At 37.8% G+C, this 16,881-nt stretch overlaps 1 long non-coding RNA gene across 1 annotated transcript in view; it reads left to right on the forward strand.

The window, feature by feature from the left end:
- Nucleotides 1-1,846: 1,846 nt before the first annotated feature.
- LOC130456120 (uncharacterized) overlaps nt 1,847-16,881 on the forward strand; it is a 32,143-nt gene continuing 17,108 nt past the window's right edge. The window contains exon 1 of the long non-coding RNA XR_008914604.1: nt 1,847-1,913. This is a non-coding gene — a long non-coding RNA (uncharacterized LOC130456120). The remainder of the gene's footprint in view (nt 1,914-16,881) is intronic.

The following is a 16,881-nucleotide window of genomic DNA, read 5'->3' on the forward strand; positions in this document are numbered from 1 at the left end:
CACTGGGTTTTACATATGTCTTCTTTTATTTTATTTTATTTCATTTATTCATTCATTCATTCATTCATTCATTTATTTATAAAGCCCTTACCTTCCGTCTTGGAGTCAGTTCTGTGTATTGGCTCCAAGGCAGAAGAGTGGTAAGGGCTAGGCAATGGGGGTCAAGTGACTTGCCCAAGGTCTCTTCTTTTATTTTTAAGCCTGTACTATCTATCTTGGTGACAACTCTTAAGACAGAAGGGCAAAGGCCAGGCAATTGGGGTTGAGTGACTTTCCCAGCGTCCCACAGCTAGGAAGTGTTTGAGGCCAGATTTGAACCCAGGTCCTCCCATCTCTCTGCCTGGCTTTCTATCCACTGTGCCATTTAGCTGCTCCAGTGTACATTATTCTTTAGATCAATGTAATGAATCACAGTTCTCAATTCTAGAGAACTGGGGATGGAATCTCTCTCCCTCTCTTCCTCCCTCCCAAAGTAGGGGTTTCCTTTGCTTGATTATGCATATTTAATACAAGGTTTTGTTTTTCTTTTGGATTGGAGTGGGTTGAGAAATAGTCCTGGGGAGGAACAAATATTTGTGAAGTACATACTGTGTGCGTACACTGGGAGGTAGGTTCTGTTGTGATCCCTACTTTACAGTAGAGGAAACTGAGGCAGACAGGTACAGTGACTTGCCTAGGGCCACACAGTAAGGGCCTGAGTTGGGATCTGAACCTCGTCATCCACCGTGCCTCCTAGCTGATAGCATTACCAAAAAGGGAAAAAGAAAACAGATATTGAAGTATTTTTTAAATGTCCAGAAGACAGACAAGTGGGACAACTTTGAAAATAACATTGAATTTGATATACCTTTGGAGGGATCTCAGGTTGTCCATAGTGCTGCAGGTTCACGGAATTCCTTCTCTTCTTATCTGATTTGGTGTTAAGTTCAGAATGAAAAACTCTTTAAGAACCTTGGCTTCATTCAAACATGGCTGAAAAAGTTTCATCAATAATGACAGCAGCATCTGAGGGCTTGCACGGTTTTTACTTAATTTTCTCTTTTGGTCCTCTGCATCCCTGGGAGAAGGAGGTGCTATTATTTCCATTTTACAGATGAAGAAACTGAGGCAGGCACAAGTGAAATGACTTTCTCCAGGCTGCTCACATGTCAAGGGAGGGAAGCCACTTCCTCAGGTTTCCTTGGGTTCAAACAGATGATATCACTTCACCCAACCAGGGCAAAATGGGTCCCAGGAGTTCCTGTTTATATGAATGACGGCCAGGTTTTAGAGAAAGATTGTGATGGAACAGGAAGGTCCCCAACGTGAAGGTGTTCTGAGCTGTACCATGGTTGTACTGTCCTTCCTTGTTCCCTGTGCCTTTACATCCACACCTAAACTGACAGAAACTAACCAAGTTTGGGGCCTAAGAAATTGGGCAAAGGTCCAAACTTTGGAAATAATATTCTAGGCCTAAGGACAAAGATTGGAATGCGAATCTCTCTCCTATCCCAGTAGACTAAATATCTTAGGAAGTGGCGCTGATGGCTGGCAAAACTATCTTGAGACAGAATATGTTTTGGTACCCATTTAACCATGAATTTGCCGAACCTCACATGTACTCATGCTTCCCCCGCTCCTTCATTCCTATGGTTTTTTCCTTTATAAACCCTTCCCCTATTCAATAAGCTTTGCTGCAGTAGTAATCAGTTCTGCAGTCCTTCTGACCCCAAAAGATTCTAATCTGTCTGGACTTTTCATTTCTCGCTCCTACCTAAGAGACCCTCTGCCCCTGGTCTGAGCCTTTGGGGCTCTCCCCCCCCCCCCCCCGGGCTCTAATATAAACAAGGAGTGTCTTGTGTTTTTACTACAGAGGAGGACACTATTGAGATAGAAGAGGAGAGCCAAGGAGAGAAGAACCAGAAGGATGCCTGGTAAGGAGATTTGGGGAAACTTTTTTCTGTTCTGCTTGTGTCTGTGGTTTGGCTATGACTGAATGGAAGCTGGCCCTACTTGTCAGGGCCAGTCTAACAGTTATTTCTCCTAAAAGCATACCCCTGACTTGTCCCTAATAACAAAGGAGAAATAAGGGAGTTTCAGAATGACAGCCCTGGCAAGAGCAGAGGCCCTGGCTTTGAATCCTGCCTTTTTTCCTTTTGTTACCTACTCAGTTCTGAGGAAGTCTCTTTACTTGGCTGGATTTGTTCATCTGTAAAACGAGGCTTGGGCTAGATGATTGTTGGTGTCCCCTCCCAGCTCAGAATCCTCTTAATTGAACCAGTTCTTTCTTTACATTGGCAAGTAGTCAAGGCTGTTCTTTCTTTTTTTAATTTTAATTTTTAAATATCTTTCCATATTTACATGATTTATTTTCTTTCCAACTGTAATAATTAAAATCATGAAGCTGATAGCACCTTAATAACTTTATTAAATCGAAAGAGAGGGAAAGGTAAGAAAGAATTAGAGAGATACTTAATTTTCTGATCTATTGGCCACCATGATGGGCCTGTAGCTAAACTCTGACAAGGATTCCTTCCATTCTCCACACTCATGCGAGAAGACTACTTCCTTCTGGATCTCCCCTTATAAGCTGTTTTCTCCACCCACTAGCTCCCACATGTCACATTTAAGGAACCAACCATAGTTTCCTAATTTGCCTGGGCAAATTAAAAGGGGGGGGGCAGTGCCTGTGGAATCAGTTTCCTCTCTTGTTGGTTCCTTGGTTCTTTAACTTCCTTTATCTAAGGGCTTCTCTATACCTGAATTTACTCAGTGGTATTTGACCTCCAGGTCACTGAGAAATGATGTTAAAAAACAAAACACAATGGAGAGAGAAATTTGCTTCCAACACCTCCCCTCTTCTCTCTTCACTCCCAGAGCCTACAAGCAATTCCACTGTGTTGTACAATTGTTATTACTCGATACCCATTTCCATATTATTCATTTTGGCTGTAGAGTGATTTTTAAAGCCTAAACCCCAAATCACATATTCATATATACATGTGATAAGTGATGTCATGTTTTGCTTTTGGATTTCTACTCAAGTCTTTCTCTCAATGTGGATGGCATGCTTTTACATAAGTCCTTCTGGACTTATGTATTGCTACTAGTAGCAAAGACCATTACAATGGATTTTTCCTTAATGTTTTACTTTCTGTGTACATTGTTCTCCTGGTTCTACTCCTTTCACTCTGCATCAGTTCATGGGGGTCATCCAAGTTCATATAGAAATCCTCCTTTTAGCACAATAATATTCCATCACCAGCAGATACCACAATGTGTTCAGCCATTCCCCAATCGAAGGGCAGCCCCTCATTTTCCAATTTTTTGCCACCACAAAGGGCTCAGCTATGAATATTCTTTTTTTTTAAAATATATTTTATTTGATCATTTCCAAGCATTATTCGTTAAAGACATAGATCATTTTCTTTTCCTCCCCCCCACCCCCCCATAGCCGGCGCGTAAGTCCACTGGGCATTAGATGTTTTCTTGATTTGAACCCATTGCTTTGTTGATAGTATTTGCATTAGAGTGTTCATTTAGAGTCTCTCCTCTGTCATGTCCCCTCAACCTCTGTATTAAGGCAGTTGCTTTTTCTCGGTGTTTCCACTCCCATAGTTTATCCTTTGCTTATGAATGGTGTTTTTTTCTCCTGGATCCCTGCAAGTTGTTCAGGGACATTCCACCGCCACTAATGGAGAAGTCCATTACGTTCGATTATACCACAGTGTATTAGTCTCTGTGTACAATGTTCTCCTGGTTCTGCTCCTCTCGCTCTGCATCACTTCCTGGAGGTTGTTCCAGTCTCCATGGAACTCCTCCACTTTATTATTCCTTTTAGCACAATAGTACTCCATCACCAACATATACCACAGTTTGTTCAGCCATTCCCCAATTGATGGGCATCCCCTCGTTTTTCAGTTTTGGGCCACCACAAAGAGCGCAGCTATGAATATTTTTGTATATGTCTTTGTGTCCATTATCTCTTTGGGGTACAGACCCAGCAGTGCTATGGCTGGGTCAAAGGGTAGATATTCTTTTGTCGCCCTTTGGGCATAGTTCCAAATTGCCCTCCAGAATGGTTGGATCAGTTCACAGCTCCACCAGCAATGAATTAATGTCCCTACTTTGCCACATCCCCTCCAGCATTCATTACTTTCCTTTGCTGTTATGTTAGCCAATCTGCTAGGTGTGAGGTGATACCTCAGAGTTGTTTTGATTTGCATCTCTCTGATTATAAGAGATTTAGAACACTTCTTCATGTGCTTGTTAATAGTTTTGATTTCTTTATCTGAGAACTGCCTATCCATTTCCCTTGCCCATTTATCAATTGGAGAATGGCTTGATTTTTTGTACAATTGTTTTAGCTCATTATAAATATGAGTAATTAAACCTTTGTCAGAGGTTTCTATGAAGATTTTTTCCCAATTTGTTGTTTCCCTTCTGATTTTAGTTATATTGGTTTTGTTTGTACAAAAGCTTTTTAGTTTGATGTAGTCAAAATTATTTATTTTACATTTTGTGATTCTTTTCAGCTATGAATATTCTTGCACATGTCTTTTTCCTCATCATCTCTTTGGGGTACAAACCCAGCAGTGCTATGGCTGGATCAAAGGGCAGACAGTCTTTTAGCGCCCTTTGGGCATAGTTCCAAATTGCCCTCCAGAATGGTTGGACCAATTCACAGCTCCACCAGCAATGAATTAATGTCCCTACTTTGCCACATCCCCTCCAGCATTCATTACTTTCCTTTGCTGTCATGTTAGCCAATCTGCTAGGTGTGAGGTGATACCTCAGGGTTGTTTTGATTTGTATTTCTCTGATTATAAGAGATTTAGAACACTTTTTCATGTGCTTATTAATAGTTTTGATTTCTTTATCTGAAAGTTGCCTATTCATGTCCCTTGCCCATTTATGGATTGGGGAATGGCTTGATTTCTCATACAATTGATTTAACTTCTTATAAATTTGAGTAATTAGACCTTTGTCAGAGGTTTTTGTTATAAAATTTTTTTTCAATTTGTTGCTTCCCTTCTAATTTTGGTTGTATTGGTTTTGTTTGTACAGAAACTTTTAAAATTTAATATAATCAAAATTATTCATTTTATATTTTTTAATATTCTCTATCTCTTGCTTGGTCTTAAATTCCTTACTTTCCCATAGATCTGACAGATATACTATTCTGTGTTCACCTAATTTATTTATGGCTTCCCTCTTTATATTTAAGACCTTTACCCACTGTGAGTTAATCATGGTATAGTATATAAGATGTTGATCTAAGTCTAATTTCTCCCATACTGTTTTCCTATTCTCCCAGCCATTTTTTGTCAAACAATGGGTTCTTGTTCCAAAAGCTGGGATCTTGGGGTTTATCAAACACAATCTTGCTACTGTCATTTACCCCAAGTCTATTCCATTGATCCACCTTTCTATTTCTAAGCCAGTACCAGATTGTTTTGATGACCACTGCTTTAGAGTATACTTTGAGATCTGGTAAAGCTAGGCCCCCATCTTTCACATGTTTTTTTCATTATTTCTCATGATATTCTTGGTCTTTTGTTTTTCCAGATGAACGTTGTAATAATTTTTTCTAATTCTATAAAAAACTATTTTGGTAGTTTGATAGGTATAGTACTGAATAAGTAAATTAATTTGGGTAGGATTGTCCTTTGTATTATGTTAGCTCGTCCTACCCATGAGCAATCAATGTTTTTCCAATTGTCTAGATCTAGTTTTATTTGTGGAAGAGTGTTTTGTAATTGTGTTCATATAGTTCCTGTGTTTGCCTCGGCAGGTAGATTCCCAGGTATTTTATGTTGTCTAGAATAATTTTAAATGGAATTTCTCTTTCTAACTCTTGCTGCTGAGATGTGTTGGAAACATATAGGAATGCTGATGATTTATGTGGGTTTATCTTGTACCTTGCAACTTTGTTTTTTTTTTTTAAACCCTTACCTTCTATCTTGGAGTCAATACTCCAAGGCAGAAGAGTGGTAAGGGCTAGGCAATGGGGGTCAAGTGACTTGCCCAGGGTCACACAGCTGGGAAGTGTCTGAGGCCAGATTTGAACCTAGGACCTCCCGTCTCTAGGCCTAGCTCTCAATCCACTGAGCCACCCAGCTGCCCCCCCTTGCAACTTTGTTAAAGTTATTGATTGTTTCTACTAGTTTTTTAGTTGATTTTCTTAGATTCTCTAAGGTATATCTGTCATATGTCATCTGCAAAGAGTGATACTTTAGTTTCCTCATTGCCTACTGTGAAGAGTGAATTGTGAAGATAGGATTAACTCTCCCCTATTTATTCTTTAGATTTTAGCCACCAGGAATGTATACACCCCTACTTAATCCTTAAGTGGTGGTGGGGAGGTCTGTGACCCATGTGTGCTAGTGAGTGACAAATCAAAAACAGTTGACTGTCCCCCAGGCAGTCCGAAGAAAAATTGAAGCTGCCAATGATCCACATAAAAAGTGGAAGGAAGGCACAGTAAGTGACACAAAGAACTGCCTTTTAAAATGTTGGTAACTTCCTGTGACCAGGTTTTTTCCCCTTTGAACTTGGCCTTGGAAAAGCTTGGGATTGAGACCTCAGACTGCTTCCCTTTGGACTGCCACTTGGGTGTGTGAAAAGGCTGATTCCCTTTCCTAGTTTTTCTGGAAGGACTCGCCTCTGGAGAGGCCCCTCATCTTGAGGAAGGCCTAGTGGCTAGAATCTTTGTTTAATTTGCCTCTGGGCTCCCCGCCTTGCTGGGGCCTCTGAAGTCCTGCCTGGTATGGGCCAGGCCAGAGTAATTACCTCTTTCTCTCTCATTTTCCTTAGTTTCCTTATTTATTTGTAAATAAAATACCATAAAAGCCATTCTGACTTGAGTAATTAATTTCGGCGACCACACATATATTCAGTCCAACCATAATTTTACCCATAACAGAATCAAAATTTCTTTGTCTATCAATCAGCAATTTTAAAATTAATCAACCAAAAACTTAAACACCCCTACTTAACATCAAGTAAGGGAGTTCCCAAATCACTTACTAAAGTGATAACTCCAGAAGCCATGGACCATCCCGTGAGCAGTGCTAAGCAAATAGAAAGACTGCAATTGGTTCCCATAAAGTGGAGGAAGGGACAGGAAATGACGTGGAAAAAAAGACTATAAAAAGTCCTGAACTTCTTATCCAAAAAGTTTCTCCTGGTGACTTGGCTTTTGGAGGTGACTTTGGACTTGACCTTCATCTTGGACCTTGACTTTGGCTCTTGGATCTTCTCCTTTGGACTTAGTCTTGGGTGAATGAGTAACTGGCTTTCCCTTCCTGGCTTTAGGAGAGATTAGTTCTAGAGAGGCCTCCTGTTCCTGGAGGAGGCTGCATTGGTGGAACCTTTGTATAAGATATCACCAGGTCCTCTGGATGAGGGTTAACAAGCCCTGCCAGGGCTGAGCCAGACACCAGAGCAACATTTACTGTGATAGGCTATACATTTCTTCTACCCTCTTCTTACATTTCTCTACTTTCACTCTTTCTACCTCTTTGTAAATAAAATCTATTAAAATTCATTTTGACTTGAGCTATATTTTTTAATCAGCAATCACAATATTACTTTAGAATTCTCATATTTTAGTCAAACCCCTAAATTTAGTTCCTTACACTACTTTGACCCCTTCAATTTCTTTTCTTCTCTAATTGCTACAGCTAGTGTTTCTAGTACAATATTAAACAGTAGTGGTGATAATATACATCCATGCTTCACTCCTGATCTTATTGGGAAGGCTTCTAACTTATCCCCATTGCAGATGATACTTGCTAATGTTTTTTTTTAAACCCTTCCCTTCCGTCTTGGCATTAATTCTGTGTATTGGCTCCAAGGCAGGAGTGCTAAGGGCTAGGCAATGGGGGATCAAGTGACTTGCCCAGGGTCACACAGCTGGGAAGTGTCTGAGGACAGAATTGAACCCAGGACCTCCCATCTCTAGGCCTGGCTCTTAATCCACTGAGCTACCCAGCTGTCCCCCTTGCTGATGGTTTTAAGTAAATACTTTTTTTATTATTTTGAGGAAAGGCTCTTCTATTCCCATTCTTTCTAGTGTTTTCAATAGGAATGAGTGTTATATTTTGTCAAAGGCTATTTCTGCATCAATTTAGATAATCATGTGGCTTTTATTAGTTTGTTTATTGATGTGGTCAATTATGTGGATGATTTTCTGAATATTAAACTATCCTTGCATTCCTAGTATAAATCCCTCCTGGTCATAGTGAGTAGTCCTTGTGATAACTTGTAGCTAATATTTTGTGTGTGTGTGTGTGTGTTTTTATATTTTTAAATTTTTGTTTATTGTTTGGTACATTTAAATACTCCTCCTTTCTTCTCCTTTCCCATCAGGCAAGGCATGACTTGACAAAAACATGTATGTATATATAAAACAATGTCTTGCTTATTTCCATTTTCAGTTCTTTTTTTTTTTAATTTTTTAAAATTTAAATTTATTTAGTCAATTTAGGTTACAAGAATCATATTATTTCCCTCCCTCCCCTCCCCTCACTTTTCCCATAGCTGATACACAATTCCACTGGGTATCACATGTGTCCTTGATCAAAACCCATTTCCATGTTGTTGGTCTTTGCACTAGGATGATTATTTAGAGTCAACATCCCCAATCATATCCCCCTCCACCCATGTAGTGAAGCAGTTGTTTTTCTTTTGTGTTTCTGATCCCACAGTTTTTCCGCTGAATATGGATCGTGTTCTTTCTCATAGATCCCTCCAGGTTGTTCAGGGTCACTGCATTGCCACTAATGGAGAAGTCCATTACATTCGATTGTACCACAGTGTATCCATCTCTGTGAACAATGTTCTTCTGGTTCTGCTCCTTTCGCTCTGCATCACTTCCTGGAGGTCCTTCCAGTTCACATGGAATCCCTCCAGTTCATCATTCTTTTCAACACAATAGTATTCCATCACTAACATATACCACAATTTGTTCAGCCATTCCCCAATCGAAGGGTAGCCCCTCATTTTCCAATATTTTGCCACCACAAAGAGTGCAGCTATGAATATTCTTATACAGGTCTTTTTCCTCAACATCCCTTTGGGGTACAAACCCAGCAGTGTTATGACTGGATCAAAGGGCAGACAGTCTTTTAGCGCCCTTTGGGCATAGTTCCAAGTTGCCCTCCAGAATGGTTGGATCAGTTCACAACTCCACCAGCAATGAATTAATGTCCCTACTTTGCCACATCCCCTCCAGCATTCATTACTTTCCTTTGCTGTCATGTTAGCCAATCTGCTAGGTGTGAGGTGATACCTCAGAGTTGTTTTGATTTGCATTTCTCTAATTATAAGAGATTTAGAACGCTTTTTCATGTGCTTATTCATAGTTTTGATTTCTTTAACTGAAAAATTGCCTATTCACATCCCTTGCCCATTTATCAATTGGAGAATGGCTCGATTTTTTTCTACAATTGGTTTAGCTCTATATAAATTTGAGTAATTAGACCTTTGTCAGAGGTTTTTGTTATGAAGATTGTTTCCCAATTTGTTACTTCCTTTCTAAATTTGGTTGCATTGGTTTTGTTTGTCCAAAACCTTTTTAATTTGATGTAATCAAAATTATTGATTTTACATTTTGTGATTTTATCTAGCTCTTGCTTGGTTTTAAAGTCTTTCCCTTCCCAAAGATCTGACATGTATACTATTCTGTGTTCACCTAATTTGCTTATAGTTTCCTTCTTTATGTTCAAGGCATTCACCCATTATAAGTTTATCTTGGTGTAGGCTGTGAGATGTTGATCCAAACCTAATCTCTCCCATACTGTCTTCCAATTTTCCCAGCAGTTTTTATCAAATAGTGGGTTTTGTTCCCCAAAGCTGGGATCTTTGGGCTTATCATAGACTGTCTTGCTGAGGTCATTTACCCCAAGTCTATTCCACTGATCCTTCTTTCTGTCTCTTAGCCAGTGCCATATTGTTTTGATGAACACTGCTTTATAGTACAGTTTGAGATCTGGTACTGCAAGGCCTCCTTCCTTTGCATTTTTTTTTCATTATTTCCATGGATATCCTTGATCTTTTGCTCTTCCAAATGAACTTTTAAATATTTTTTTCAAATTCAGTAAAAAACGTTTTTTGGTAGTTCTATGGGTATGGCACTAAATAAGTAAATAAGTTTGGGTAGGATGGTCATTTTTATTATGTTAGCTCATCCTACCCATGAGAAGTCGATGTTTTTCCAATTGTTTAGATTTAGTTTTAATTGTATGGAGAGTTTTTTTGTAGTTGTGTTCATATAGTTCTGGTGTTTGTCTCGGCAGATAGATTCCTGAGTATTTTATATTGTCTAGGGTGATTTTAAATGGAAGTTCTCTTTCGAATTCCTGCTGCTGAGATGTGTTGGATATATATTGAAATGCTGATGACTTATGTGGGTTTATTTAGTATCTTGCAACTTTGCTAAAGTTGTTGAGTTATTTCCACTTGGTTTTTAGTTGATTCTCTAGGAGTCTTTAGGTGGAGCATCATATCATCTGCAAAGAGTTACCGCTTGGTTTCCTCATTGCTAATTTTAATACTTTCAATTTCTTTTTCTTCTCTAATTGCTACAGTTAGTATTTCTAGTACAATGTTAAATAATAGAGGTGATAATGGGCATCCTTGTTTCACTCCTGATATTATTGGTAATGCATCTAGTTTATCCCCATTGCAGATGATGTTTACTGATGGTTTTAGATAGATACTTTTTATTATTTTTAGGAAAGGCCTTTCTATTCCTATGCTTTCTAGTGTTTTCAATAGGAATGGGTGTTGTATTTTGTCAAAGGCTTTTTCTGCATCTATTGAGATAATCATGTGATTTTTGTCAGTTTTCTTGTTAATATGGTCAATTATGTGGATGCTATACCATTTGGTGCATACATGTTGAGTACTGATATTTCCTCATTGTCTATACTGCCTTTTATCAGTGTGTATTTACCTTCCCTATCCCTTTTAATCAGATCCATTTTTACTTTGGCTTTGTCAGCTACCATGATTGCAACTCCTGCCTTCTTTCTATTAGTTGAGGCCCAGAAGGTCTTACTCCATCCTTTAATTCTGACCTTGTGAGTGTCTACCCTCCTCATGTGTGTTTCTTGCAGACAACATATGGCAGGATTCTGATTTCTAATCCACTCTCCTATTTGTTTTCGTTTTATGGGTGAGTTCATCCTATTCACGTTCAAAGTTATGATTACCACTTGTGTATTCCCCAACATATTGATATCCTCTCCTAGTTCTGCCCTTTCTTATTTTCCTATGTCCTTTTAAACCAGTTGTTTGCTTTTAATCAGTCCCCCTAATCCCCATTCTTAATATGCTTCCCTTTCTTCCCCCTCCCTTTTTGTTCCCTTGTTATTTTTTTAGGGTCTGTTAAGTTCCCTGCCCCCTCTCTTTCCCTCCCTTTTTCTACTCCCTCCCCATACCCCCTTAGTTTTCCCATCTTATTTTCCCTGTAAGATAAGATAGAATTCGATGCCCTAATGCATCTAGATGCTCTTCCCTCTCAGAATTGATTTCACTGAGAGTAAGGTTTAAGTATTACCTATTAGCACTCTCTTCCTCTCCTTATAATTCTTCCTCTCCCCTTCCTATGTGCCTCTTTGTGTGATATAGATTATCCTATTTATCTTATTTCTTCACGTTTCTCTTGGTGCTATCTTCTATTCCCCCCTCCCTTTTTCTTTTTTTTCATATCATCTTATACCACTTATTATTATCCAATCTCTTCTTGTGAATGATTCTTCTAATTATTATAATAGGGAATATAATTTTTGAGTTACAAATAACATTTCCCCCATATATTAATATAAACAATTTGATCTTATTGAAGCCCTTAAAGAAGAAAGTTTAAATAAAAAACATTTTTCCCCTTTCCCCTCTCTTTCTTATTTACCTTTTCTTGTATGTCTTGATTTTTGTATTTGGATATAAAACTTTCCACTTAGTTCTGGTATTTTCTTTACAAATACTTGGAAATCTTCTATTTTGTTGAATGCCCATAGTTTCACCTGGAAGTATAGTCAGTTTTGATGGGTAGGTGATCCTTGGTTGAAGACCCAATTCTCTTGCCTTTCTGAATATCATATACCAAGCCTTGTGGTCCTTTAGTGTGGAAGCTGCCAGTTCTTGTGTAATCCTGATTGGTGCTCCTTGATATCTGAATTGTCTCTTTTTGGCTTCTTATAACTTTTTTTCCTTAGCTTAGAAGCTCTTGAATTTGGCAATTACATTGCTGGGAGTTGTCTTTTGAGGATTTAGTGTAGAGGGTGTTCTATGAACTCTTTCAATGTCTATTTTGCCTCCTTGTTCAAGAACATCAGGGCCATTTTCTTGGATCATTTATTATAGTATGATGTCTAGATTTCTATTTATTTCTGGGTTTTCAAGTAGACCAATGATTCTCAAATTGTCTCTTCGTGACCTGTTTTCCTGATCTGTCATCTTGTCAGTGAGATATTTTATGTTTTCTTCTATTTTGTCAGTCTTTTGACTTTGCTTTATTGATTCTTGCTGTTTTGCAAGATCATTGGCTTCCAATTGCCTAATTCTTGTCTTTAAGGACTGGTTTTCCTTTTCAGTTTGGTCTATCCTGCTTTTCGCAGCTTCCACCTGTTTCTCCAATTGGGAGTTCTTGTCCTTTAAACTGTTATTTTCTCTTTGAACTATTTCCCACTTTTCTTGCCAGAAGGCTTCCATCTTTTTGATAAGCTCCAATTTAAATTCTTCAAGAACTTATGGACAATTTCCATTTTTGGAAGGTTTTGGTGCATTTATTTGTGTTTTCTCTTTTATTTCCTCTGTAGCCTGGGTTTTTCCTCCATAAAAATTATCCAGGGTCAACCCCTTCTTGTTTTTCATGGTGTTAGGAAGTTGTTTTTCTTTTTCTTTTTTTTTTTAATTTTATAATATTTTATTTGATCATTTCCAAGCATTATTCATTAAAGACAAAGATCATTTTCTTTTCCTCCCCCCCCACCACCCATAGCCGACGCGTGATTCCACTGGGTATCACATGTTTTCTTGATTCGAACCCATTGTCATGTTGTTAGTATTTGCATTAGAGTGTTCATTTAGAGTCTCTCCTCTGTCATGTCCCCTCAACCGCTGTAGTCAGGCAGTTGCTTTTCCTCGGTGTTTCTACTCCCACAGTTTGTCCTCTGCTTATGAATAGTGTTTTTTCTCCTAGATCCCTGCAGATTGTTCAGGGACATTACACTGCTACTAATGGAGAAGTCCATTATGTTCGATTATACCACAGTGTATTAGTCTCTGTGTACAATGTTCTCCTGGTTCTGCTCCTCTTGCTCTGCATCACTTCCTGGAGGTTGTTCCAGTCTCCATGGAACTCCTCCACTTTATTATTCCTTTTTGCACAATAGTATTCCATCACCAACATATACCACTATTTGTTGAGCCATTCCCCAATTGATGGGCATCCCCTCGTTTTCCAATTTTTGGCCACCACAAAGAGCACAGCTATGAATATTCTTGTATATGTCTTTTTGTCCATTATCTCTTTGGGGTACAGACGCAGCAGTGCTATGGCTGGATCAAAGGGTAGACATTCTTTAGTCGCCCTTTGGCCATAGTTCCAAATTGCCCTCCAGAATGGTTGGATCAGTTCACAGCTCCACCAGCAATGAATTAATGTCCCTACTTTGCCACATCCCCTCCAGCATTCATTACTTTCCTTTGCTATCATGTTATCCAGTCTGCTTGGTGTGAGGTGATACCTCAGAGTTGTTTTGATTTGCATCTCTCTGATTATATGAGATTTATAACACTTCTTCATGTGCTTATTAATAGTTTTGATTTCTTTATCTGAAAACTGCCTATCCATATCCCTTGCCCATTTATCAATTGGAGAATGGCTTGGATTTTTGTGCAATTGATTTAGCTCTTTATAAATTTGAGTAATTAAACCTTTGTCAGAGGTTTCTATGAAGATTTTTTCCCAATTTGTTGTTTCCCTTCTGATTTTAGTTACATTGGTTTTGTTTGTACAAAAGCTTTTTAATTTGATGTAGTCAAAATTATTTATTTTACATTTTGTGACTCTAAGTCTTGCTCTGTTTTAAAATCTTTCCCCTCCCAAAGGTCTGACATGTATACTATTGTGTGTTTACCCAATTTACTTATGGTTTCCTTCTTTATGTTTAAGGCATTCACCCATTTTGAATTTATCTTGGTGTAGGGTGTGAGGTGTTGATCAATTCCTAATCTCTCCCACACTGTCTTCCAATTTTCCCAGCAGTTTTTATCAAATAGTGGATTTTTGTCCCAAAAGTTGGATTCTTTGGGTTTATCATATACTGTCTTGCTGAGGTCGCTTGCCCCCAGTCTATTCCACTGATCCTCCTTTCTGTCTCTTATCAAGTACCAAATTGTTTTGATGACTGCTGCTTTGTAATATAGTTTAAGGTCTGGGACTGCAAGGCCCCCATCATTTGTGTTTTTTTTTTCATTATTTCCGTGGATATCCTTGATCTTTTGTTCTTCCAAATGAACTTTGTTATTTTTTTTTCTAAATCAGTAAAGAAAATTTTTTGGGAGTTCAATGGGTATGGCACTAAATAGATAAATAAGTTTGGGTAGGATGGTCATTATATTGGCTCGTCCTACCCATGAGCAGTCAATGTTTTTCCAATTGCTCAAGTCTAGTTTTAGTTGTGTGGAGAATGTTTTGTAGTTGTGTTCAAATAGTTCTTGTGTTTGTCTCGGGAGATAGATTCCTAGGTATTTTATTTTGTCTAAGGTGATTTTGAATGGGATTTCTCTTTCTAGTTTTTGCTGCTGAGCTGTGTTGGAGATATATAGAAATGCTGATGACTTATGTGGGTTTATTTTGTATCCTGCAACTTTGCTAAAGTTGTTGATTATTTCAATTAGCTTTTTGGTTGAATCTCTAGGATTCTTTAAGTAGACCATCATGTCATCTGCAAAGAGTGATAACTTGGTCTCCTCCTTGCCTATTTTGATGCTTTCAATTTCTTTTTCTTCTCTAATTGCTACTGCTAGTGTTTCTAGTACAATGTCAAATAGTAGAGGTGATAATGGGCATCCTTGTTTCACTCCAGATCTTATTGGGAATGCATCTAGTTTATCCCCATTGCAGATGATATTAGCTGATGGTTTTAGATATATACTGTTTATTATTTTTAGGAACGACCTTTCTATTCCTATGCTTTCTAGTGTTTTTAATAGGAATGGGTGTTGTATTTTATCAAAGGCTTTTTCTGCGTCTATTGAGGTAATCATGTGGTTCTTGTTGGTTTGCTTGTTGATGTGGTCAATTATGTGGATGGTTTTCCTAATATTGAACCAGCCCTGCATCCCTGGTATAAATCCTACTTGATCATGGTGGATGACCCTTCTGATCACTTGCTGGAGTCTTTTTGCTAGTATCCTATTTAAGATTTTTGCATCTATATTCATTAGGGAGATTGGTCTATAGTTTTCTTTCTCTGTTTTTGACCTGCCTGGTTTTGGAATCAGTACCATGTTTATGTCATAAAAAGAGTTTGGTAGAACTCCCTCTTTGCTTATTATGTCGAATTCAAATACTTTGTATAGTATTGGGGTTAACTGTTCTCTGAATGTTTGATAGAATTCACTGGTGAATCCATCAGGCCCTGGGGATTTTTTCTTAGGAAGTTCTTTGATGGCTTGTTGGATTTCATTTTCTAATATGGAATTATTTAAGAATTCTATTTCTTCTTCTGTTAGTCTAGGCAGTTTGTATTTTTGTATATATTCATCCATATCACCTAAATTGGTGTATTTATTGCCATATAATTGGGCAAAGTAATTTTTAATGATTGCCTTAATTTCCTCTTCATTGGAGGTGATGTCCCCCTTTTCGTCTTTGATGCTGTTAATTTGCTTTTCTTCTTTCCTTTTTTAAGTTAGATTGACCAGTACTTTGTCTATTTTGTTTGTTTTTTCAAAGTACCAGCTTCTTGTCTTATTTATTAAATCAATAGTTCTATCACTTTCGATTTTATTAATTTCTCCCTTAATTTTTAGGATTTCTAGTTTGGTTTTCTGCTGGGGTTTTTAATTTGATTGCTTTTGAGTTTTTTTTATTTGCATTTCCAATTGATTGATCTCTGCTCTCCCTAGTTTGTTAATATATGCACTCAGGGATATGAATTTACCTCTGAGTACCACTTTGGCTGCATCCCAAAAGGTTTGAAAGGATGGCTCGCCATTGTCATTTTCCTCGGTGAAATTATTAATTGTTTCTATGATTTCTTCTCTAACTAAACGATTTTGTAGTATCATATTGTTTAATTTCCAATTAGTTTTTTATTTGGTTTTCCATGTACCATTACTGATCATTATTTTTATTGCCTTGTGATCTGAAAAGGCTGCATTTATTATTTCTGCTTTTCTGCATTTCTGTGCCATGTTTCTGTGACCTAATGTAGGGTCAATCTTTGAGAATGTTCCATGTGGTGCTGAGAAGAAGGTGTATTCCTTTTTGTCCCTATTTATTTTTCTCCATATGTCTATTCTAATTTTTCTAAGATTTCATTCACTTCTTTTACCTTTTTCTTATTTATTTTTTAATTTGATTTATCTAAATTTGATAATGGTTCGTTTAAGTCTCTCACTAATATGGTTTTACTGTCTATTTCTTCCTTCAATTCTCCTAGTTTCTCCATTAGAAATTTGGGTGCTATATTATTTGGTGCATACATGTTGATTAGTGATATTTCCTCATTATCTAAAGTCCCTTTTAACAAAATATAATTACCTTCCCTATTCCTTTTGATCAGGTCTGTTTTTGCTTTGGCTTTATCAGATATCATGATTACCACTCTTGCCTTCTTTCTGTCAGTTGAGGCCCAGAAGGTCTTACTCCATCTTTTAATT

The sequence above is a fragment of the Monodelphis domestica genome, chromosome X (assembly GCF_027887165.1).
Source record: "Monodelphis domestica isolate mMonDom1 chromosome X, mMonDom1.pri, whole genome shotgun sequence".
NCBI classification, from domain to species: domain Eukaryota; kingdom Metazoa; phylum Chordata; class Mammalia; order Didelphimorphia; family Didelphidae; genus Monodelphis; species Monodelphis domestica.